This window comes from Camelus ferus, chromosome 12 (assembly GCF_009834535.1).
Source record: "Camelus ferus isolate YT-003-E chromosome 12, BCGSAC_Cfer_1.0, whole genome shotgun sequence".
Classification (NCBI taxonomy): Eukaryota; Metazoa; Chordata; class Mammalia; order Artiodactyla; family Camelidae; genus Camelus; species Camelus ferus.
In genome coordinates this window covers 28,460,634-28,484,902 of record NC_045707.1, presented here as the reverse complement: position 1 = coordinate 28,484,902, position 24,269 = coordinate 28,460,634, and the positions used below count along the sequence as shown (strand labels likewise).

The 24,269-nt window shown below is 42.7% G+C and overlaps 1 protein-coding gene across 2 annotated transcripts in view; it reads right to left on the bottom strand.

Annotated features, from left to right (window-relative positions):
• PRICKLE1 (prickle planar cell polarity protein 1) overlaps positions 1–22,060 on the bottom strand; it is a 100,580-nt gene extending 78,520 nt beyond the window's left edge. The window contains exons 1-2 of one of the 2 annotated variants that reach the window (XM_032493280.1): positions 21,782–21,919; positions 16,853–16,975 (exon numbers count right to left, since the gene is read on the bottom strand). The gene's annotated coding sequence lies outside the window, so the exon portion shown is untranslated. Of the gene's footprint in view, positions 1–16,852; positions 16,976–21,781 lie in introns of both variants that reach the window. The other variant, XM_032493282.1, reaches the window with a different exon arrangement.
• Between the last annotated feature and the right edge of the window lie 2,209 nt (positions 22,061–24,269).

Genomic DNA, 24,269 nt, shown 5'->3' with positions numbered 1-24,269 from the left:
CGAGGACCCTCCTCCAAGTTTCCTCTGGCTCTGAGGTCTGTCTGATTCTGTGGTGACTATGTTCACCTAGAATGGGTGGGAATGAGGATCTGGGGAGGAGGGGCCAGGGAGGAAAACGTGGCTCTGCTCTGGAAAGAGACAATCTAAGCAAATCAGGGTGATGCTCTGTCTCGCTGTGCTGCTAGATGGGCAAAGGCGAAGGGAGGCTCGAGGGAGATGCTGATGGTGCGGGCTCACAGGAGAAGCACAGTTTGAACACAGACATGGCAGAATCCAATTTTCACTGATGACAGACCACGCTGTGGCGTGAAGGGAGCAGGGCCGGAGGCCAGAAGCCTGGATGGCGGATTAGTGACTAAGATGAAAGACTGAACCTTGGAGAGAGGAGAGGAGGATGGTTGGTCCCAGAAATGTCCAGAAGGTAAATTAGGTGGGACATGTGGTTGAAGGAATGCAGAAAAGAGGGGGCAAGGATCACATCCAGGTTTCTGACTTGGATAACGAGGTGGTTTCTGAAGCTACTGACCTAGAAGGACAGATACAGGTGGAGGAGAAGCTTTGAGGATGGACAGGGGCCAGCAGAGTGGCTGGCCGGGGAGGTGACAGCGTGTCTCAGAGGAAGTACTCCACGTGTTGGTCTCAAGCAAACTGGGGCAGAGCATCCTGGACTGTGTCAGCCAACCTGACTTCTAGCCCAGTGCTCACATTTAGTAACCGTGTGACCCACAGGGATTCTCCCAACCCTCTGATCCTTCATTCCTAAGACGAGACAGTCGCCCCACAGTTTGTTACCAGGATTAAAGGAGAATGTGTGTAAAAAGCCTTTTCAACTCTGAAGCCTTAGTTAAACTTAACAACTGCCCCTGTGCCTCCCCCCAACCCCAGCCCCGTCGCATTCATCAAACGTTTCGTACTTTCTCAGCCAGACACCGGAGATACAGGAGTGGACAGTGATCTCACAGGGGCTGACAGGGTCATCAGGTGGCCCAAACTTGGCTTTGCACTTGAGAAACATTTATTTACTCATCAAGTTAAAACATTTTGAGCCCCTTCTATATGCTTATTCTACAAACAGAAATCGAATAACACATAATTGTTTTCCCTCAGGGCCTCTAAGTTCAGAGCGCAGAAGATAAGATATAAAGAGATAAATGGTCATGTGCATTCAGCACTGTGATGCGGTCTGAGGCTGAATAAACTGGATGATTCTGCAAGTCACCTTTGCCAAAGGGTTAGCGAATCGCCTCACTATTCCAATTTCTGTATATGAGGGACAAAAAGATTATTTTCAGTATTTAAAATAATTATTTGCAACTAATTGGTCTTGTGGGGGACCACATTAATGAAATGTCCAGCGGATTTAGACCTTACTAAAAACCCTTCTCTAAAGCCTTTTATTTTGGGTATGTAGAAATTACCAACCCAAATGACCTGCTGTGTACTAAAAATGCTCTTGATGGACAGAATCCACCGATGAACGAGTATGGAAGGAACACATACTCTGTGGAATAAGTTCTATTAAGGGCAGGATAGACTCTTGAATAATCTGTAATGTCTCCCAAAAGTCTAAACTGACCCCTTCTGAATGGCACTACGCTTTGTGAGCTCTCCTTAAAAAAGCTACCAGGGGACAGTCTGGTATAGACATTTTCAGTCTTGCCAGATTGTTTCTGGGGTATTTCCCAAAAGGAATTAAACGTCTGGTATATTTTTGTTAATTTCTAAAAACATACTTTAATTATTATTTTTTGATCACACTTTTCTCTGCCTCAAAATGGAGCATTAATTCCCAAATGATATCAACATCCAAGAAGGAAAGGGAAGAAGCATAAATGTTATCGTCTTTAGGTGGGATATGCATTTCTTTTAAACACACGTACAGATGAGGATGGACACCAAAAGGAAACTCACTTCAACCCCTGCAAAGCTGCATCTCCAACCTTACCACCCAGGATTTATAATTTCTGATAATACATGATGTGTGCCTATTTGATGTTTAATCAGTGTTCACTGTGAATGGAATCTGGAGAAACATACAGATCACCCTTGAGATCTAGGTAGAATTTGATAATATTCATAATATCATTTTCACCATACTTTGGAGCATCAGAACACTTTTTGTATTATTTTAACTGATGAAACCCCACAGTATAAATACGAACTCTACAACATGGAAAAGTGCACGAGATAAGGTGGCAAACATCCTAGATGGAAGAAGTGAAATGACAGGAAGCAGTATTTTCAAGAAGCCCATCTTAGATCAGGAAGGCAATTTTACCCTACTGTGTACATTTAAAAAACTCTACTGTCATGCAGAAGAAATACAGTTTTGGTAGAAAAATAATAAGCAGAAAGAAAAAAAAATCCATTGTCCCATCTCCCAGAGACCAACACAGGCATGCAAACATACTAACGTTGGTGAATACATACCGTTCTCCCCAAAAGAGGGATCAAATCCTATTTCTATCTTATAATCTGCCTTTTTTGCCACGTTAACTGCTATATCTTTAACAGTTCATACTTTTCCACTTTACGAACATACTATCACTTTTTCTAGCTTTTAAAATGTAAAAAGACTCTCTGACAGCATTTTAAAATGTAAAGTTAAAACAGGTAATTAGGATAACTCAATAAATGAACCTGCTCAGCGATGGACCTTTAAAGTATACAGATGGTCCTCCCTGACGTAAGATGGTTCAACTTACAATATTTCAGTTTCACCATGGTGTGAAAGCAAGAAGCAGACAGTAAACGCCGTACGTGGAATTTTGAATTTTGATTTTTCCCCTGGGCTAGTGATATGCATTGTGATCCTTTCTTGTGCTGCTGGGCAGGGCAGCAGCTGCAGCTCTCAGTCAGCCCTGCGGTCACGAGGGTACATGACTGACACCCTCACAACCGTTCTGTACCCACACAACCATTCTGTTTTTCACTTTCAGTACAGTAGTCAATAGGCCACCTGAGATACTCAACACTCTTATAAAACAGGCTTTGTGTTAGATGATTTTGCCCAACTGTAAATGTAACTTAAGTGTTCTGAGCACGTTTCAGGTAGGCTACGCTGAGCGATGATGTTCAGTAGGGGAGGCGTGCTCAACGCATTTTCAACTTTTGGTGTTTTCAATTTACAGTGTGTGTTTGATAAGGACAAACCTGTAGGTTGAGGAAGACCAGTATATGAAATACTTTTTCATATCCAAAGCAAAATTCCACAATTTTAAACTTGGTAATGCTCTTAGATTTGCAATATTTATAAAGTAGAGCTCAAGTCCAAGTTCATTTGGAACAGAAGTGACTGCTTTTGTCTGGAAGATCTGACCAATGATGTCAGCGGGGGTGTTAAAGTCTTCCTACTGTTATTCTGTTCCCATCGATATCTCCCTTTATGTCTGTTAGTCTTCGTTTTACATATTTAGGTGCTCCTTTATTGGGTGCACATATGTTAACAAGTGTAATATCCTCTTCTTGTATTGTTCCTTTCATCACTATATACTGTCCTTCTTTATCTTTCTTTATGGCCTTTGTTTTAAAGTCTATTTTGTCTGATATGAGTATTTCTACCCCTGCTTTCTTGCCATTTCCATGTCAGAAGTTGACTGCTTTTAGATAATGCATTTGTTTTAAGAGAGGAAAGGTCATTTCAAGTCTGTTTAAGACTGCCATCTAGTGCCTCCTTTCTTCCTACTGGATGCAGAGGCTTTCTATGAGCAAGTCCATGTAAGGATGTTCTGTATTTAACTTTCTGGACTGGTGAGCTCAGGTTTTCCACAGATAGCAGGAACCTTTGTGCAGCCTGTATGTCATCCTTATGGTACCAGCTGGACCAATTAAGGAAACTGATTGCCCGGTTCAGCAGTCTTAGAGAAAAAGTGAGGCACAGACATGGAGTAAAGCAAAAAGCAGTCATTTATTATCCTTAGCTGACCCCTGCAATTAAACGTGACCCTCAAAACCAGACAAATTAACTCCTTTGTGGTGATGTCATCCCTACAACAGATGGATCAATAAGGGAAACATGCAACCCCACCAAGGTCCGTGTCTAAGAAGAGCAGTGTGGCACTGGGAATTCTATTCCGGGCAGTGCAGCCGAAAGGTCGTGTCAGCAGCCGAACAGCACAGATTCTGCAATCAGAGTCCCGCGGAGACACCTGCAAGAGACCTGAGAGTCGCTGTGTAGCCCAAGGCATTCCTTTGTGAATCAATGTGAAGTCAATATTCCAGCATGCTGTTGGGTGGCACTGTGCTAATGGACAAGTAAACAAGGAAGGGAGACCTCAGCCCTGTGAGCTCATTAGCCAACTGGAGCTGGAGTGGTTCCAAGACACCTGGGTGGCTATGTCCACCTACCTGAATTACCCTGGAAGTTTCAACTGGATACAGTTCCCTCATTTAAGTTTTACTATGCACTGTTAAACAATTGTCATATTCCACGCTTAAGTGGCTGCCTTCCAAACGGGGTATGAAGTGATTTTGTGATTAAATTCACAGGGGTCCTAAAGTATGAACGAAGTGTACTGGTTTTAGATAAAATTCCATCTGGCAGCTCAACCGGTCAAGACACTGATCTGATTTCAACGGCTCAACAGAATTACGATCAGGCAATTCTGAACGGCACCCCTATTTTTCTTTCTAGAAAACACCTAGTTTACTCATAAGTAAAATAAATTTTTAGAAAATTCTTTCATATTTATTTCAGTGGATTCCCAAGTCCAAATGTGCAATCTGTTAACAAGTTAAAAATTCCGTATTCAGTGAGTTCTTGAAAATTATTATATAAACTTCAAACATATAGTCAAAATAAAGAAGAAAATATTTAGCTTTATTTTAAAGCAACTCTTTCGTATATTTAGGAGGCTATTTTTGCAAGTATTTACATGTTAATGTCAACAATAACTGGGTTAATTTAACATGCGATAGCTTGTGTGAATTTAACCTTGACTCCAAAAATTGTCTTAGCAAATATAAAAACCTTTAATTTCCTAGGCTTTATCGTGCAAATCCCCTCAAATCACCTGTCAAATTCTACCTTCATGGAGCCACTGAAAAATGTAAAGTAAAAGGTAGTCTGTTTGAACTGTGAAAGTAAGTATAAACATCATGAATAGGTAATTTTTTGCACATGTTAATATTAGAAGAGAAAAAAAATTCAAGTATTTTGGGATTCTCCATATTAGAGATTTCACAGTCAACAAAACAGACCAGTAAAAGGGATTTTATGAAGAGGCTATTTCTTCCTCCAAGGCTCCTTCAAAAAGAGGCTAACAGAAAAAAGTAAATGTCCCTGCAGCTTCTATTCCATAGTTGATCAAAAACAAAATCCCTGAAACCAGCCTAGGGGCGGGTGAAATCATCCAGCACAAACCCAGCCCACAGTGAAAGCCGGCGGGTGAGAAGCAGATGGACTCTGGTCCTAGGCCTTGGGTTTGGAAATCAGCAGGGATTCTGGTGGCTTTCTGAATCCAGCTCCTGGGATGGGAGCTTGTGCTTGGTTTTGCAATGCAAGATGACGAACCCCTAACAGGACTCGGGTGACCTGGGTCTTCAGGTACTGACTGTGACAAACAGCCTCGTGAAAGCCACTTTGGCTCAATGAGCATCGAGCATCGGGATCTCATTTGCTAACTGAGGCCAAGCAAGCATCTTTCCTCCTCACTTAGGGTCTACTACCCCCATGAGTGCACTCCCCAGCCCTGCCCACAATACGGTGGAGTCCTGAAGGATGGAGTAGGTGGGTCACATCTCTGGATGTCACTTTTCTTTTGCATCCATTCATCACCCCCTTTCTTGTGTTGTATAGGAATATATCTGGTTCTTCAGTAGGTATTTGTTGAATGAATAAAAGACAGATGGATGAATGAGAGATCAATTTTAAGTGTAGACAATTTGGGTGGATTTCGTATTACAATTAACCTTCAAAGATCTATCAGCATTTGCAAATAAAAATGATCTATATCCCAGATGGAACTCATTTATACTTTAGAAACTTTAAACATAGAAACATTTAAGGGGTTCCCCCTCCCCCCACCAAATGTTTAAAATGTATCACTAATACTTACTGTTCTTACCTAAAAGATAACACACTTACAGCACACATTTTGGAAATCATGAAAAAGGGACCAAAAAAGTCATATCCATTCCTAATCTACCTATCAAAAAATAAACCACGACTAATATTTGGCAAATACAGAAATTTCATATAGAGTTAGTAGGTCACCCGTGCAAGGTAACAAATCCAAAGCACCTGGGGACCCACAGATCCAGGAGAGGGTCCTCAGTTTCTTTTATGTTTTGAAAAGATATTTTTTTTTATCAGTGAATCCAGGGAGTCCCTTGAGCACTGCAGGACTGTTTCACAGTAAACAAATTGAGTGGCTTCTGATAGCTACTTAGACCGTACACAGTGACGCTGAGGAATATAATGGCCAAATAAATAAGAATATTCCAAGAAGGAGTCAGCTTGAGAAATGAGACTAACATCTGAGGGCTGCTTTAAAACGATGGGGCAAAATAACTGAATTTCTTTCATGGGTGTCATCCTCAAGCCAGGACCATTGAACGTGTACACGCCAAGTAGACCAAAAGACCAAGATGGGGCCCATGCCGGACACCTCTCTGTGGGTTACCTTGGCATCAGGCTCACAAGCTCCCATCCAATTTTCTCTTTATCTGTAGACTCTGGCCCACCTGCAATTCTCCTTCCTCACAGGAGCTAAATTGCTGACTTCTACAAACAGGTGACTTAACGAACATTGTTCCCAAAGATTGGGAGACTTCAGTATTTTGTCCTAAGGAACAAGGAAGGCCAAGTAAAGGCAATAATTCCTTACAATGATCACGGAGATCCTCTAACACAGCCAAGGGAGTGGCGATATTTTCTAAATCTGGATTGAGACGAAAAATGTATTACTATTTCTCTCCCAGCCTTTGCATGGATTTCTTTTATCTGTGGTTTTCAAACCGTGTTCAGGGAACCAGGACCCTCGCCTGGCTGAGGAGGATAAAAGGGCACCACAAGAGTGGGACTATAAACAGGAACCTCCAGCTGCCGGGAAGAAGTACAAGATGCATGGCTAAGTCTGAATTTCAGATAAACCATCAATCATTCTTTAAGGGACACACCATATCTGAGACACACTTACACTGCAAATTATTTTATCTGTTAATTACAAAAACCTGTTTATCTGAAATTCAAATTAAATGGGCATCTCGGATTTGTTTTGTTTTGTTTTGTGTTTAATTTTGATAAATCTGGCAGCCCTATAATGAACTCCCTTTCTTCCTCCCAACAAGAGCAGTCCTACTTGACGTGCTGGAGTTCCAGATAATCTTGTGTTTGAGAAGAGTGTTCAGCTATCCCCCAAAAGTCTGTAAACCACTTTGCTAGACGAATCCGGGCCTCACTCTGAACTCCGCTGTCTGTGGACTTCTCGTCAGTAAAGCAGAGTGCATCTGGTTGTTGTGAAAATTAATTAAAGCTTGGAAAGCCCTTTGAAATTGGCATGTTCAGCCGTATATGCTGCAAAATATTTATCACATGCCAGACTGCCTGAAAACATACTGATTGCTCAGTGAACAATTAGACGGCAGAAATTCTGAAAGATGTTAAATCACAAATTTAATATCGCCACACTGAAGACCTGTACATTGAAACACAGCAGGCCTCCCAACCTGAGAAGTGAGCTTATCTTTGAAACCAAACATACTGTGATTTGCTTTTTTAAAGTACAGTACTTTAATTACATTGTTGTGGATTTTTCCAGCTGAATCACGGTTTCTGAAACAGGAGATCAAGAAGTAACAATCAGGAAATGAAGAAAATAGTTCGTCTCCTATGAGTCTATTGTCTGCTATTTCTGCTTCGCAAGGTTTTTTTAAACTTAAGAAAAAGTTTTTATGAAAACAAAACAGAGATACCAACACAATAAAACACATCTGGAGGCCACTTGGTGACATTTGGGCTTCTTTTTTTTCCCCCAACCATTAGCTTTCATGGAAAACCCTTACTGTACTAAAGCAAATGTCATAAAAGTGTAACACTTATTATATAATGTTGTCTAAACACTCGAGGCTGGAAATTGAAACCTGGCACTGAAACTGCAAAGTAAATAAATCTAGATTGTACCAATATAACAATGAAGAGACTCAGGTGTAAATAAATACCTGGTTGGTTGGCCAGGTTAGTGCAACATTGAGGGAGACCAGACAGCTCTTACTCAGAATCTTAAAGTCAACCACTGAGAAGAACGAGGCTCACGATTAAAGTTTCAAAACTCATCTCTTGTCTCTGATTGAAGCTGTTTTATAAAGGTGGCAATAAGTCCATGACTAAAAGCATAATGAATCTTAAAGCCCAATGTAAGGACTCGCAATTAACTGAACATCATGTTTGTCTCATGTTTCCCGCCTTTGGACACACTTCTCCTTCTGCCTAAAAATGAGTCATTGTCCATTTCTAACGGCCTGGCCAACTCCTATTCAGTCGTCAAGACCCAGATCAACCATCTCCTTCTCTCTGGAGCCTTCCTTAACAATTCACCCAGAATAAATGACTTCCACTTTTGGCTTTCTGTCACTACTATATCTAGTACATTTCTCTATTCCTGCCTCTACCACAGTATTTCACAAGTAAATGCCTTCCTTCCCAACAACAAAGTGAGCTCTTTAAAGACAGGAACCACTCTTATTTGATGTCTGTATTGTTCCCAGAGCCTAGCACAGTGCCTGGCAAACCACAGGGCTCCAGAAAGATGTGTTGAAATGAAAAGGATGCCCCCAAACTGAAATACAAATGGGGAAGTTTAACATGAAATGGTTAACACGCATCTGCAAGTGCAATTTCTTTTTACTTTTCAGAGGAGAGAAAAGGCAGTCAAAAGTATGCAAAAACAGCTACCAGCACTTTGAAGTGAATAAATGGTCAGGAAAAGAGGCAGAAGATGAAAGGTTCTGTATATCCATTTAAGAAGCTGGAACCACCGTGAGCTGTTCCTAAAACATCTTTGCGAAAGTATGCCGACTGTAACCTGGAGGGCTGGCCTCCAGACCGAGCAGCAGATGCGCCTTTATTTTTCTCCCACCGTCTAACAGTCTGCTGAGAGGGCCCACAAAGGTGTCATTAAGAAATGGAAACACACTCATTACCATCTGATAGCGTTTGATCTTTGAGTCATGGCTGAAGTGACCCAGATTCAAACTGGTGATTATTAATGTCACATTCTGAGAGTCCTTGCCTTTGGAGCGGCATTTCATAGTCACTTACGGATCTGCTGGGAGATGTGCCACGGCTCACTGCTGGGTTCACCTGAACAACTCACACACTCCACCTTCTCAGATATAATACGAATGGGGTAATGCTTCCCCAGTGGGCTGTCTGCAACTTCAGGCTCAGCCTAATTAGAATGTGACTAAGATCCAAGGGCCTGAGACTTTGCTTAAAAGTCAGTGATGTAATTAAACACAGTGCTAACAAAGATGGAACATCCAGGCCAGTAGGTATGGTGACATATACTGACATGTATTAGTTAAGATTAAAACAGAGTTTCACCACTCACCACTTATTTACAACAGCTTTTATTTGGGGAGTGGGAGAGATAAGGATATTTTTATGGTTAAAAAAAAGTGCAACTAAATGTAACTAAAATGGATGTTGGGCTATTCTTACCTTCCAGCAAACCTTCTCTAAACCTCCCCAAATTAGTTCCAATTTGGTCAGCAGACATACACATTTCAAACAAAAATTACGATCACTATGTGATTGCATACGTAAGTGAACATACTACTTTGAGTTCTACTTTATAAATTCTCCACATTTCCCACGCGTAAGCACACTACTCATATTTGTAACTTTCAGGACGAGTATAAGTGTGCCATTGTTGTAACTACATCAGAGTAGTAATTTGTGCTCAGTGTTACTGAATTTTTTAGCTCCTTATATTAAATTATAATGTAACCTATTAAACCAGACTTTTGGTAAGGGGAAGTGTGTATTCTCTTAGGTCTTTAAAACACAGCTACTGCTGAATTTTGAACTGGCCACACTGAATCATGAATAAATAGACCTTTTCTTTTTTTTTTTTTAAAAGTTGCACCTGGTTAACATGAACAATGTTGAGTAGACTGTTCAATAATTCTAGTCAGGGACTTAGGTAATGATGATAATTAATAATAAAAATAACAATATCAGCTCCCATTTGTTATCTATCCCCCTGAAGTTACAGCCTCCAAATCCAGTATTTTAGAATCAAGGAACTTTTAAGCCTCACAAGGTCATTGGGCCTCTCACTTCATCATTAGGGAAACCGAGGCACAGAGTGGGCAAGGAGTCTAGAAAATGAAGCAACTTATCCAAGATTACATGCAAGTTAGTAGTCACTGAGGCTACAATTATCTGAAAGCATTTAATATAGAACAAATACACACACAGCAACATTTACAAAACAGTAAAACATCATCAAACGATTCTAGATAGATTATCTTATGCTTGTTTATCCCCCCCCTCTTTTTTTTCTTTCTTTCTAAAAATCAAACCACAATTTACTTAGGAATCGCCAAACCAAAGATCCGTAGGAAGGTGCAACTTGAACTAACAGGCAGCTTCTCCATCAGTGAGCTGGGGATAACCTTGGTTAGACCTCCACACAAAGATGCCACGAAGGTAAATGAGATGAATCTGAAAGTGCTCTGTGTACTTCTGAGGTATTAGCCTTATTATTAGCAAAGAACCCCTGAGTTAAAACATGATAATTTCTGGACAAATAGGTTGGCGCAGCTCCTTAATAGGAAAGCTGACTCACTGCCAATTTAGCCCTGGAAGCTAAGACATTAAAATAATAATTTCAAGCAACTAGGTGTCCTAGGAAGCTGGTTGCAATCACTTAGGGGATTAGCTTTTCACCTCTGGAATTTAAGTCAGGGTTTCTTGAGAGAAAGACAGTCCATCACCCTTGTTTTAACAAACAAGGCAACACCACAAATCTGTCTGAAGATACTGCCTGTATTTTTTTTTTAAAGGTTACAGAGTAGCATGGGTGTATTATGAAGGGGAAAATCACACAGCCTCCTTATTGCAAATATTCAGTCTCACGTCTATTAATATGGCCTCCGTTCACTATATGATTACGTGTCATTGATCACTTTGTGGCAGAGAGAAGGGAGGAGGGGTATTTGATCGGTTTCTCTCTTCACACTCCAGGACGATTCTCTGGCTTTATTCAGATAAGGGAGGAAACAGCTCAGAAACTCCACTATAGCTGCCCCCCAAAACCCCCCAAAACACACGGAAAAAAAAACTATTTTGGAAATTCTCACTTAAATGAAAACAGAATGCTTGTTTCTGTTTCTAAACATTAAAATGGTCCACAAATGCCTACCCGGTAAAATGAGGGTGGCCATTTGCTAACTTTACAGTCCTGTTACAAGAATGAGAATATAAGCGTAAAACTCTCTAGTTTATTTATACATATTATAAGATTGGGGAGGGGGTGTTCTGATTCGAGGCTCCCTAAATTTTTGCAGTCATTCATTCTGCAGGCATTTATTAACTACCTGCTATGTGCCAGGCACCGCTCTAAGATTGGGGAGAGAAAGCAGGAGACAAGACAGCACAGAGATTTCTTCACGGAACAAACAGCTATACTAAGTAAGTGTCTGTCCAGTGGTGACAAGTGCTATGGAGAAAAGTAAAGCGGGTTAGGAGGTTTGGGGAGTGCTGGGTGGTGGCTGGGGAAGGTGGGGTGCTTCTATGTACAGTGATCAGGGAAGGCTTCCCTGATGTCAAACGGCTTTTGAGCTGACACCTGAAAGGCTGGAGAGAGCCATGATCCCACCTGGAAAAACCGACACGTGTCCTTTTGTGATTAGCCTGCAGCCCAGCACAAACAGGGAGATTAGCCGTGAAACTTCAGGGAAGTGAAACCTACAAACAACAGGGCTTTATACAATACTCTGAACCAGCTCTCCATTTATCTCCAATGATCCTGAAGCCCTGTTTAGTGACTTCTTAAGCTTTTTTCCTGACTAAAATGCCTCACAGTAGTCTCTCTTCACCTAGTGACTAAGAGAGAGTCTTCCAGTTACCTTGTGCAAACAACCTAAGCAGATAATTCAGGTGTCAATGTCCACTCTGAGGCCCCGGTTATTTGATTTGGCAATGGGCGTACAGTGGGAAAAAAACGACTGGTTTTGCTACTGGCCATGCCTCTACAGTGAAAAGGTTCAAAGGGAACTGAAGAGTTGTCCAGCTTTTAGAATGATGAGTTTTTGAAGTTCTTTTTTAGTTGAAAGCAAAACACCACCTCTCCCCTCCCCCCAAGAATGGCAACATACAACCACCACCAAAAAATCAAGTCAACTAGGTAAGCATCAAACTTCTCCTTTTGTTCCTACCACGTAGACATAGCCAGCAGTCATGGACTGGTTTTATGTTCTTTTTATTTACCCCATGTTCTACAGTGATGGTAAGAATGGATAATGACAGGAAATAACCTAGTTGTTTTTTTTTTTTAAGACTGAAGAAAAAAGCAAAGAAACAAAATGAGCAACAAACTCTTTGAATCAATTTCCACAAAACTTTGCAACCAAGAATAATAAAACTTTCAGACATGTCATTGTTAGTATGAGAAAAACTGCGAGTGTGCTCCTCACATTTGTTGGAGATTCTCTGATTTATTTTATCTAGAACAAGAAATAAACACACCTACACACTCACTGTGGATATGGACCGTTTTAAAGTACTTTATATGATATGAACTATATGAAATGGAATCATGTCTGTAAAGAGATCCTACACAAATCCCAGAAAAAGTGAATTAGCATCTCTTGTTGGAAAAAAAAAAAAAACCAAAGGGCTAATTACACACACACTTTATTAAGAAATTTGTATTAATAAAGATCTATTTAAAAATTTTGACCTTTGTAATTAAAAATATTTTCAAATGAGACTTAAAATCATAATAAAGCTGTAAATTTGTTGGATAAACTTTGAAACCTCTGTAGTGATTTGGCTGGGTTATTTCCTTAAGCTCACACACATAGGTGATGGCAGAAAATCAGACAGTCATTCAACAAATGCAGGAGCCCAAGAGATAAGGAAACATACAACAAACTGCAAACTATGGCTTTCATAGGATAAACTTTTTCAATAACATGTTAATTACACTTTCAAGTCATATGCTTAGTGTCTTGTCTTTTTTCTGTTTTGTCAACGTCCAGATACATTTTCAGGTAAAGCACCTCCACATTTAAAGCAATGAGACCAACTGTTAATCTGGGGGAAAAATCCAGTCAATACACCCTGAGTATCCCCAAAGTCTAGAAACATACGGGAAATAATGTATTTATTATGCTGTTTTTCAGATGAACAATGATACCCATTGTTTTGACTTTTGAGGCACTTTACCTGAAAGGCGTCTGGAAGTGGACAAAAAACATTTGAGCATATTGCTTTATTTTATTTTTAATTTATCTTTTATTGAGGTTTAACACTGGCTTATAACATATAAGCGCCACGTGTACAAAGTTATATTTATACTTCTGCATGTTGACACTACAGCATGTTGACCATATTATTTTGTGGTCAACACATTTTCAAAGTTTCCTGACTCCCTGGGCCCTCTGCAGCTGTCAAGTGTCCACAACGCATCGTGTCAGGTGCTGGGTATGCAATGGTGAGTAACATAGCTCTGCCCTTCCATCAATTACCATCTACTCACAGGAGCAGAACATAGCTCTTTCTGGAACTGAATTAACATGATGTCTATAATATTTTGACAGCAACAGTAGGGAACATAGCTGTTAAGAACGAATGAATGAACAAACGAACAAAAGAGAAAGGAAGGAAGGAAGGAAGGGAGAAAGGAAAGGAGGGGACAATGTTCAGCTTAGTAGGATTAGAAACATAAAATTCTAGAACTGGGAGGAAATCTTAGAGATCACTTAATTTAGTGGCTCTTAACCACAGCTGTGCATCAAATTACTCGAGGAGCTTTTTCAAGTTAAATGTGAAAAACCCCACCCAAAACCTACTGCCTAAAAATCTCTGTGTATCTGCATTTCGAAAAAGCTCCATTGGTGTTTATGGCGCAAACCTTTGGTTAACATGCACTGATCTGGCCTAATTCCCTCATTTTATATATGAGGAAACTGAGGCCCAGAGAGGCTGAGTGCCTGGCCAGAAATCACACAGCTATTTTACTACAGTCCAAATTTTCTGATTTTCAGAAAATGATGGTAGAAAAACTGTCTTTTTTCTGCACTATTATACCACATCACTACTGTCTATTCTTGAATCTCTGCTCAAGAAGAAACAGGATAAATGGACAAGCACTTGACCAAAAGTTACTGAACCGAAGTAAAAAAGCCAGCGTGCACAGGCAACACAAACATATAAAAAACAAAGACCCATCATGTACCACAGTAACCCAGTTGCTTTCTGCTTAAACAGTCAAGTCAAGCTAGTTTAAACCACTCCTGCACAAATACCATTATTCCTATCAGTTTCTCATTTCAGCACTGCAATGAATAACAACTTGGGGTTTTGTGGGTAAGGAGAAGGAGAGAATAATTTTTCTGGTTTATTCCTAAAATTCAGAAGGTTAAAAAAAAAGTTTCCAATACCTCAATATAAAGACAGTCTGGTCTGCTTTTAACACATTTGGCAGGACTTGAGGACGTGTTTTTGGCTATTAGCCTGACAAGCTGTTTAAGCTTATAGACCCACAAAGGGAACTTATGTGATTAAGTTAGTAAAACACAAACATCTTCTCTGTATATTTTATTCCCTCCCTTCACATTCACAAAAACATAAAAGGCTAAAGCATTTCAGAACTTGGTGAGGGGGGCAAGTTATTTATCACTTCAGCCCTTTCCCCAAAGCCTGTGTAAATAAGAACTAAGGCAACTCAGTGAGATTATTCATCTGATCCTTGCAATGAACAAAGCAAAGCATCAGAAAGCAGTTCAAAATTCCTATGAAGAATGTGTATTTTCTTACAAGAAACATCTGTGCTTCTCTAATGCATTTCAGACCTAACTTTATCTCTTCCTAAAAATTATGTAACATGCATATACTTCAAGCAGTGAACATACTTGTTAATTACATAGTCACAGAAGAATTCAGAATGCCGTCTCCTTCCGACACACATTATAACCAGTATTTCAACACCAGAGCACTAAGCAGTCTTCTTACAGAAAGTCTAACAGTTCCTGAAGCTGTCTGGCAGAGAGGTCTGAAAGCAAAACAAAATACCATACTACCTAGCTCTTTTTCAGATCCTAATGAAGGAACTTAGGTTATTCAAGCATGTAAATAACATAGTTGGAAACATCAATTACAGTAAACAAGTTAGGAGTTTCTTCAGAAGATCATGTTATTTACTTATCATTGAGATAAAAGGAAAAAAAAAAGAAGCACATTTGCCTTTGGTGAAACTATAACATGGTTTAAATCAGTTCACTATTATTAGACTGAAAAAGTGGTGTGTGTGTGTGTGTGCGTGCGCGAGTGTGCGCGTGTGTATCTAGAAGACAGCATTTCAGCTAGGGCAGAGGAGCTGGCCAGTACAGGGAAGGGTTTTAATAGACTTTCTATTTCAACCATAGTTACTATAGTGGGTTTTGTCACTATAGCAATGGGCCTGGGTGGGGTGAGGGTTTGGCAGGCGGGGGAGCTCAGCTGGTAAAGCAACAGAAACCTCATTTTACCTCGAGCTGGGCAAATTTCCTCCGAGAAGGTTTGCTTAATTGAAGGAGTTTCCAAGGAGGAAGGACAAGTCCAAGCGGCGGTTGGTGGGCACTTCCCACAGTGCGCTGCTTTGCGAAGGCTCCCCTCGCGCCTCCTAGCTTTGATCAAAGGCCTCCACCATCGCTCATTAGTGGTGATACATCGGGTTTAGGCAGTAACCTAACCTCCAGGATCTCAATGCACCCCAGCAGCCTGGGTGAATTTCAGCTGGCTCTACGGGGGCTACGTGAAACATGGCATTTACAAATTTGGATTATACAGCACTATTTATTACACGATGGAAGATTTCCAAAAATGCCAGAAGTGATGGCTGGCATTTATGCAAGTCAACTACTGTTCAACCCAAAGGAGCTCTGTATTCTGTGGGATGTTTTTTGCCAGGACTGAAAGAGCCTATGTGAAAACACCTTAATTAGGACCATCTTAGCACCTCAGCTATTGGATACCCTCTAGCTCGAGGTGTTATGTTTCAAATGGGTCAACAGACCATCCTGGAAACAGAACCCCCCAGTCCTGTAACTAATCCCTTCACTCCAAGTCCAGAGAGTGTATATTTTCTTATTTTCAGATTTCATAAGTCAAGTATATCTGGTAGCTATTAAAAGATTTAAGCCTCTACTGTTTTTAAAAGGTTGTGGTGTTCAGAGGCTTCAAGCCCACAGAGGGGGCGATCTGGAGGGTTTGGTTGCTGGAGAATGGTGAAATTATTCCCTGGTTCCTTTCTCCCCTCTCCCCCTCCATCCTGCCCCCACTGTTTTAAGAATATTCTTATTGACCATTCTCTACCCTTTTTTCATATATATATATATATATATATATATATAAAGGATTTATTTCTAGCTGTTTATTTATTTCCCCTTAAGGGAGGCACTGGGGCTTGAACCCAGGACCTTGTACACACTGAGTATGCACTCTACCACTAAGCTAGACCTCCCACCCCTTCTCTACCTTTCAGTGTGTCCTTAACATATGTTCATTGGCTCACAAAAAGAAAAACAGAAGAATCTGAAGGAAGGACACCATACCAAATAATCTTCAGGGACCTAAAAATATCATTATAATGACAGATCCCTAAAGAAGGAGGGCAGGGGGAGGAAGACATTGGCTACTTACAATATGCTATCAGATAACCTTTCCTTCTTTTCTTCTTTGGGGAAATCCAAACTGCTGGACAACGTTTCTTTAAAGTTTCCTTTACTGAACCGTCCTCATGCTTGTGCAAAGCCAAAGGCCATCCTAGAAAAACCAGGGCCAATATTGTATCACATTAAGCGGTGGCTAGTTTCTATCAGGCTTTTTTTTTTTTTTTTTTTTTTTTTTTAAGGCAATGAAAAATGGGCAGGGGGGTGCTGGTCAGAGGTGGTTATAAAAAACTTCACAGGAAACCAAATAGCCTTTATTTAAATTAAAAGCAATCACAGCCTGATTCTTGGAACACACTTGGAAATGCTTTTTTGGCATGCAGCTGCTACATGCCGCCAATATTGTGTGTAATTGGAAACATTTCAAACAGAATTGTTACCAAAGTCAAGGACCATAATTGCGAGCTGTGGGATCTGCCCCTCAGATAAAAGCAGGGCAGCTCAGGGAGTGCGCCGTGCACGGAGAGGTCTCCTTACCCAGCGCATCTGACTACAATATTTTCACTGTATTATTGACAACGCTTTCTTTCCAGAGGTCCAACCAGAAGAGAAAAGACAGAGAGACACGTACACAAAGCAAAAGCTATAAATCAGCAACTGGGACAAAACTCTCAGAAGGGAGTACATGACTTCAGTTCTCCAACAACTGAAATAACACAGCCCTAACGTGTTTTTTTTTTTTTTCCCTGAAGTGTAATCCACTAGAAATGAAAGACTTCTCTCCCACGAGTTTACCCCAAATCTACCAGTGAGAAAATGCAACTGCTGTTTAATTGGTCAGCGGTTTTTTTTTCAGGATCACTTAGGACCAAATTATGGAAAGGAGGGAAAAAGTTAAGTAGAGGTAAATGACAGCTGCTTGCTAGTTTACGGCTCTAAGTTTTAAAATGTTTACATTGGCTTCTGCCTTGCTGACATTTTTATTTTCATTTTCATTTTCAAATCTCTCCTCGCAGGGAAATGAATCTGGAAAGGTCTAATCATTTCAGGCTGGGCAATCATTCTTGTTCCTAGAGAGGTCCCTTCAAAAGGGACCAAGATGCATTTAAAGTTTAGTCTAAATGAGCACCCGGAACAGAGACACAGGAAGAATTATTACATTCTCTTTGAGAGGTCTGATTCCCCCCTCTTCCCCAACCCCCAGGAACTGGAAATAGTCAGTGCCAGTGGACCCCTGGCTGGGGAATGGGTCTTGGAAAAATCGTGTCATTCTGGCACGCAGGAAAGGGATCCGATTATTCTGTCGTGTCTCTGTGCCAGAAGTGTCATGACATCAGCGTGCTCCAACTTGCAAAGCATGTCTCTTCTCACCATCCCTCCTTCGGGAGGTGCTGGGGGTGGGAAGGGGAGGGAAACAGAGGCTGGGGTGGAGCCCCTGTGCAATTTTGGGCCAGGCCTTTCCCACCGTTCCACAATGTTCCTCCACCCACACAAGGAGGTAACCTCTGGGCCTTCAGCTCTGCAGACCATAAACAAGAAGGCTGGTTCCTGGTTCCTGGTGGAGCTGAGGAGCTACTCTTGTGGTATCCAGAGATGGAGAATTCCAGAAAAGGGATGCTTCTGCAGCTTCCCTGACTCCAGCCTGGGCCCTGGCACTCTGCTCTGGCTCCACGTGCCGCCTGAGGTTTCGAGGAACAGCAGCCAATGCAGGACTTGGCACCAAGATGACTGTACTTTACTCTCCCCACTTTTTCGGTCACACCAATCTTCTAAAGATAATAGTGCACAATATGGCCATGCTGTCTTCTATGAGCAGAAGAAAAGGCAGGAATGGCCCCTTAAAACACCAACCAACCAACCAACCAACCAAGAAACACAACTCATTCACTGCCTTAACTCCTCTTCATTGTGAAATAATTATACCCAGATTTAAGCAAACGGAATATGGTCACACTAATGAGAATGAAACAACTAGAACTATTTTATATAAAATGGAGGGGGAGAAAAGGAGAATTTTTTTTTCCCAAGGGGAAAGAGTCTATTCTGGTCTAGAGGCATCTTTGCCATTTCTATGCACAGAGGAGAATTGCTTTGACTTTTTAAATTACTTTCCTTCTTTAAAAGGAAAAATGTACTCTATAAACTGCTTTAACCAGAAAATTAACCGCTAATGATAATCTTCTCTGAAAACTGTTTCCTGGAATATGGATAACCCAGCTACAGGTCTACATCACTAAAAGAGTTAATTACTGGAAAATAATTTTAAAAAATTCTTGTTCCATTTCATGAACAGTCACTCATAATTATAAACAGTCATTCATAATACTCAACTCTCTGTGCTTTGTTTTCAAATAAATTACAAAAAGTTTTAATGATCTTACAATGTCAATTATAAAACTTAGATTTCAGCTTACTTTTTAAAATCCAACTTAAGACACTTCAAATTTTAATCTTTTTTCTTTTGTGTCTTTTCAGAGTTATCATAGTAGAGAATATTTGGAATAAGCAGACTTTTACCCACATCTGACTCTAAACTTAATAGTTTAGCTATTAACCTTATAAGGTTTTTTTTCCCCTTAGCTGGCATTTGATTTTATTTCAGTGACCCAAGTTGACTCATTACAACCTCTTTTATTGTAGAGACAAATGGTGGTTCCATGGACCTTGATTTTAAAAACATGATACACTATTTAAGTTTCATTGGTATTGCTGGCAGAACTAATTGAATCTGTCACTTTAGTAAAATATGTCACTTTTCTTTAGAAACCTGTGAACCAATAGGCTCACTCATTGATAAATCACCCATCAGTACCCAATTAAGGATGGAAAAATTAATGTACTAAACCCATCGACTCACATCAATATGGTTACCTCTATGTCCTACCCAGTCCTCTGGTCCTCCAAAACTCCCTCTTCCTCCCTCCTTCCTTTCTTCCTAGGCTTAGTCACAAGAAGGAATCGCTAATGTTAGCCATGGCTTATTAAAGCAGAGATTTTCAAGTTTATCAGCAAGTGTGCTAACTTTCAACTGCGGGTAATGTCCATTTATTTCTAGCACCTTTGAGTTTTAATATGTAGAGTGCGTGCATTGCTAACCTTTAAATCCTTTGTATAAACATTTCTGGAAGGCCTTGTAAAATATCTCCTTCTCTGTTTCCTGACTCACCAGTTGATGCATTTAGAAACCCCCTCCAGTACCAGCAGGTGCTGTGTTTTGCTTTCTTCAGGCTCCAGCTGGGGCTACAATGACAGATTCCTGTCCCAGGCCGGGCCCAGCCACCTAGGCTAGGACCACATGGAGGCCAACTGAACCGGGCCCCACCAGACAGCAAGATAAATGGCTGCTGTTTAAGTTGAAAATCCCCCAGTGGGAGTAAATATTGTTCCAGAGAAAAAGGCTTGACAAATATTGCATCATCCTTCCAGAGCTGTCTTGATTAAAGCAGAATCTTTGGATTAAGTTGGTGCTCAATTCAAAATGTATCTATCTTGCTGTCATGGGATTTTTTTTTTCTTCCAAGAGTCTGAAAACAGAAATACTGTTGGAAATGGTCAAACAAGGCTGCCGCCTCCCAAGGGGCTAGAGTCCACTTTGATAATAGAAGGCGGCTGAGCATTGACACTTCACTGAGGATAACACAGACAGCAAAGGCTTAGTGGGAAAAGGCCAGTTGTCACCTAAGTGACAGGCAACAGCTGAGCTCACACATCTGGAGCCGGACCAGAGCAAACAGTCAGCAACCCTCACCCGTCTACACCTTGGGTTTGTCTGAAGTAACAGATGGAAGTTCCTTCTACTCCAAAAGCACGCTAAAAAACAGCCAATGGTTGAACACATAGATTATGTAACATCAGCTGCAGACACTGCCTTCCCAAGTACTGATGAAAATGGGGAGGGAGACAAAACTATACGGCATGCACAAATACAGTTTCATTAAGTACAATCTGCCCTTCAGGAGACCCATCGGAAAAGCTACATATATATGCATGCTTTTTATAGCACAAATGCATCTGAGCTCCTGGGAGAGGCAGGACCCTTCCATGTTCTTTTCCTCCAGGAGGCCCCCATGCTGTGTTCTTCATCTTGCTCAGGGCCGCAGTTCTGCCTCTCATCCACCTCAAAATCAGCAACCAAACGTGTTTGGCTTGTGATTCTGAATCCTCCTTAGGCAAGCTGGGACTCTGGGCGATGCCAGCCGTCCCTCCCCCACCCCCACCTCCTTCTTCAGCCTCCTGAAGGCAATCTGTGGACAGTTTTCCCGAAGTCCCCCAAATAACGCGGCGCTGCCAATAGTCACCGGCGATGCCGTTTGTTTTTCTTAGAGGGCAATGAAAATTGAACAGCTTTCTGCTGCATTCTGAGTCCCGGTCCTGCTAATTATTAACATGCCTAGTTTCTTCAACTTTTTCTGCCTAAAGGGAAGAGGACGCTCCCATTTTTTCCATATACGTGTTACCTTTAAAAAACACCACTGCTGGGGGGCGGGGGGGGGAGGCGGGGAGCTGATGAACCCCAGCCAAAAAGCAATCGGCCCTTTCCCCAGCGCATTAGGGGAGAATCGGCACCCTCCCTGCGGACGCCAGTAGGTGACAGGCGAGCCTAAGCGCCGTACACAGGCTAACGCACCCTCGCCTCCCCGCGCCCCACATCGCCCCAACTCTGGAGCCACTGAACGGGTTTCCACGCAGGAGAGAATCAGGGAAGAGTTGGTCGTGATGCAGCAAACAGAAGCCGTGCGGGCAGCCGATGTGAAGCCCTCCTGGTGCTGCAGTCCAGTATCTGCTTTCCCTGTCTACACAGCCCAACAAATCGCCTATGCCCACCTCCCCCATTTTCTGCGACACGGACCCAGTCTGGGTGTCACAGACCCCCTGCAGTGACGCAGCCGCGGCCAAGCCCTTCCCCGCGGCCATCGCCCCCCACCGCCGCACCCGCAGCCCCTCTGCGGAGCCCACTCACCCCGGCGAGGGAGCGGGACTCGGCTGGACGGTCGTCGGCGCCGCCGCGAGTCTGCGGAGCTGCGGTCCGCGGCGTCAGGGGCGGGCGAGAGCGGGCGGCGCGCGAACCATGCAGAGCCCGGGACGTGGCCGTGCCGGCCGCGGCGCCCCTCGCGGAGGTCAGCGCAGGCGGCGCGAGGCGGGCACGCTCCGGGGCGCGCTGTCGGGCGCGGCGGCCGCGGGAGGCGGCGCTCGCTGGGCTGCAGGCGGAGTGCGCCCGGCTCCCCAGCCCGCGCCGCTCCTCCCTGCACCCCGCCCTCGGCCGCCGGCCCGGCGCGAGCGAAAACGCGGAGCGCGGACGCCGCCGCGGGATCCGGGCCGCTCGCGCGCCCACGCGCACCCCGCTCGGCCCCGAAAGGAGAGGTGGGCCGCGGGCTCCGGCGGCTCGGGGCGCGGGACGGCCGGATCCGCGCAGCGGGCGGGCTCAGGTCGGCCCCGGAGGTCTGCGGAACGAAGTTTGCCAGGGCGCAGCCCTGGTTCTCAAGTGCAGTTGGGTCGTCTCCTCTGCCCCGCCCCCGATCTTATGCCTTTTTTTTTTTTTTTTTAAACCAACCATTCTGATGGATCGAAAGACAGGAAGGATGAAAGGGAAAAAAAGACAAATCCAATTTCCTCTGATCAAACGTTTTGAGGGTTGCCTATTTGGGCTTCTTTTTCTTTGGGGTAGAGCGGGGAGGTAGTTAATTAAAACTCTTAGATCCCTACCCGCGCGCCTCGCCTCATTGGGAACTCGCTTGGACTCGAGCATGTCTCGTGGAACCCCACAGGATGGGGTGTCTCCACCTCGGGGCAAAAAGCCAAAGATTCAGCCTTTAGTCCATTCCCTTCCCTCCTCAACGATCCTGGTTATCTCAAACAAACAAACAAACAACCCCCCCAAAACAAAAAACAAACAAACAAAACCCCCCTCAAACTATGGGGAGTGCACGTGAGACCCTCAGCCCACTGCAGTGTTCAGAGCCTGACTTATGTTAGCGTGGGGCATTTAAAGTCCTGCTCAAAGTATGAATTTGATCACAATGATCATTTTTCATTCGCCAAACTACTCTCCATGTTTTCAGCCTGCCCAATTCCCAGGACTGGGCTCTCAGGCACGTTCTCTCAGGATGAACTGGAACTCAGCCTGTTTGAAAGTTCTGCCCTGATTTGTGTCACCTGAGCCCCTGAAAGCCCCTCACTCTTTCCAGCTCCAGGTCAGTGGAGTCTCACACCGTGTGGGTACTCTTTCCCCCGAGGTTACAGAGGGCAGATCCGACGGCAGCTGCCGAGCCCAACTTGACAGGTGTCCCTGCAAAGCTTCCTTGACCCCTCAATCCCTTCTACAACCCACTGGGACATTGTAACATCTTCCAGAAAGATGTGGATGTGTGTATGCGTGGTGGTGGTGGGGGGCAGGTGTTGATTGACGCATTTTTTAAAAATCCTTTAAGAAAAATCAAAACAGCCAATTTCAGAAATTTTCAGAGCACCAAGTCTCCTCAGTTTTCACTGGGAGTAAAACAGGGGATTACTCAACAAATTCGAAGCCAATGGGGGAAAAAAAAGAATGTAAAGCACATCTAAAGGCAAAAGGAAGGGGCACCATACAAATCTAGGGACGTGTTTGGCCTCAGCCCTGTGCTCTGTAATTCCAAGTCTGACTCAGATCTCACTGCACTGTGGAAGCTCTCTCCCCTGTAGACTCACAGCTGAATTTCTAATCCTCGGAGCAGAGATCCCTCAGGAAACAAGACTGTTGCTTTTGAAATAACTCCACTTGTTCCTGGTGTTTGTAACTGATAGGAATCTGGGGAAAAACAGCCTAGGCTATCTTGCTCCTCAGCCTTTTATTGGAGCTGGTCTTTTAAGTTGTGTCTGTTTATCTTGCGAGGGTTACAAATGCTTCTATTAAGCTGTAAACCTTTAGCTTCTACCTAAATTCCAGAACTGCCGAGAAGACTGACACAATGATTTATTCCACGCACGGAGGTCATGAAAAATCAGTACTTCTAAGGGCAGAGAGTCCACTCTCCTATTACCATCTGTGGGTGCCTATCTGTCTGTGGTCTCAGTGAAGACCTTCAAATGAAAGCAGTTTCCCCAACAAACTGAATGACACAGTGGAATAGACTCCATGGAAGATGGAGTGAAGGACAGCATCAGAGAACATTTGCAACTGTATCTGCATGAGAAAGTCCTCTTTGATGGACCAGGAGGCATTTGTAGTAGGCAAAGCTGAGAATGGAGAAGCTCAAGAAGAAGATATTTATAGACCCTGACATAGGATCTCCTTATTAATTGGAAAAAAAAGCTACTTTCTTATGCTAAGAAACAAATCTGATATCAGAGGACTTACAGCTCTATGGTGACCTTTGTTTGTTGAGCTCCTATTGTTTGATAGCAGACATGTTGGGTACCATAGGACATTCACAACTGTTCCCTTTAGGAGGACTGTTGGCTCTTTGGACAGT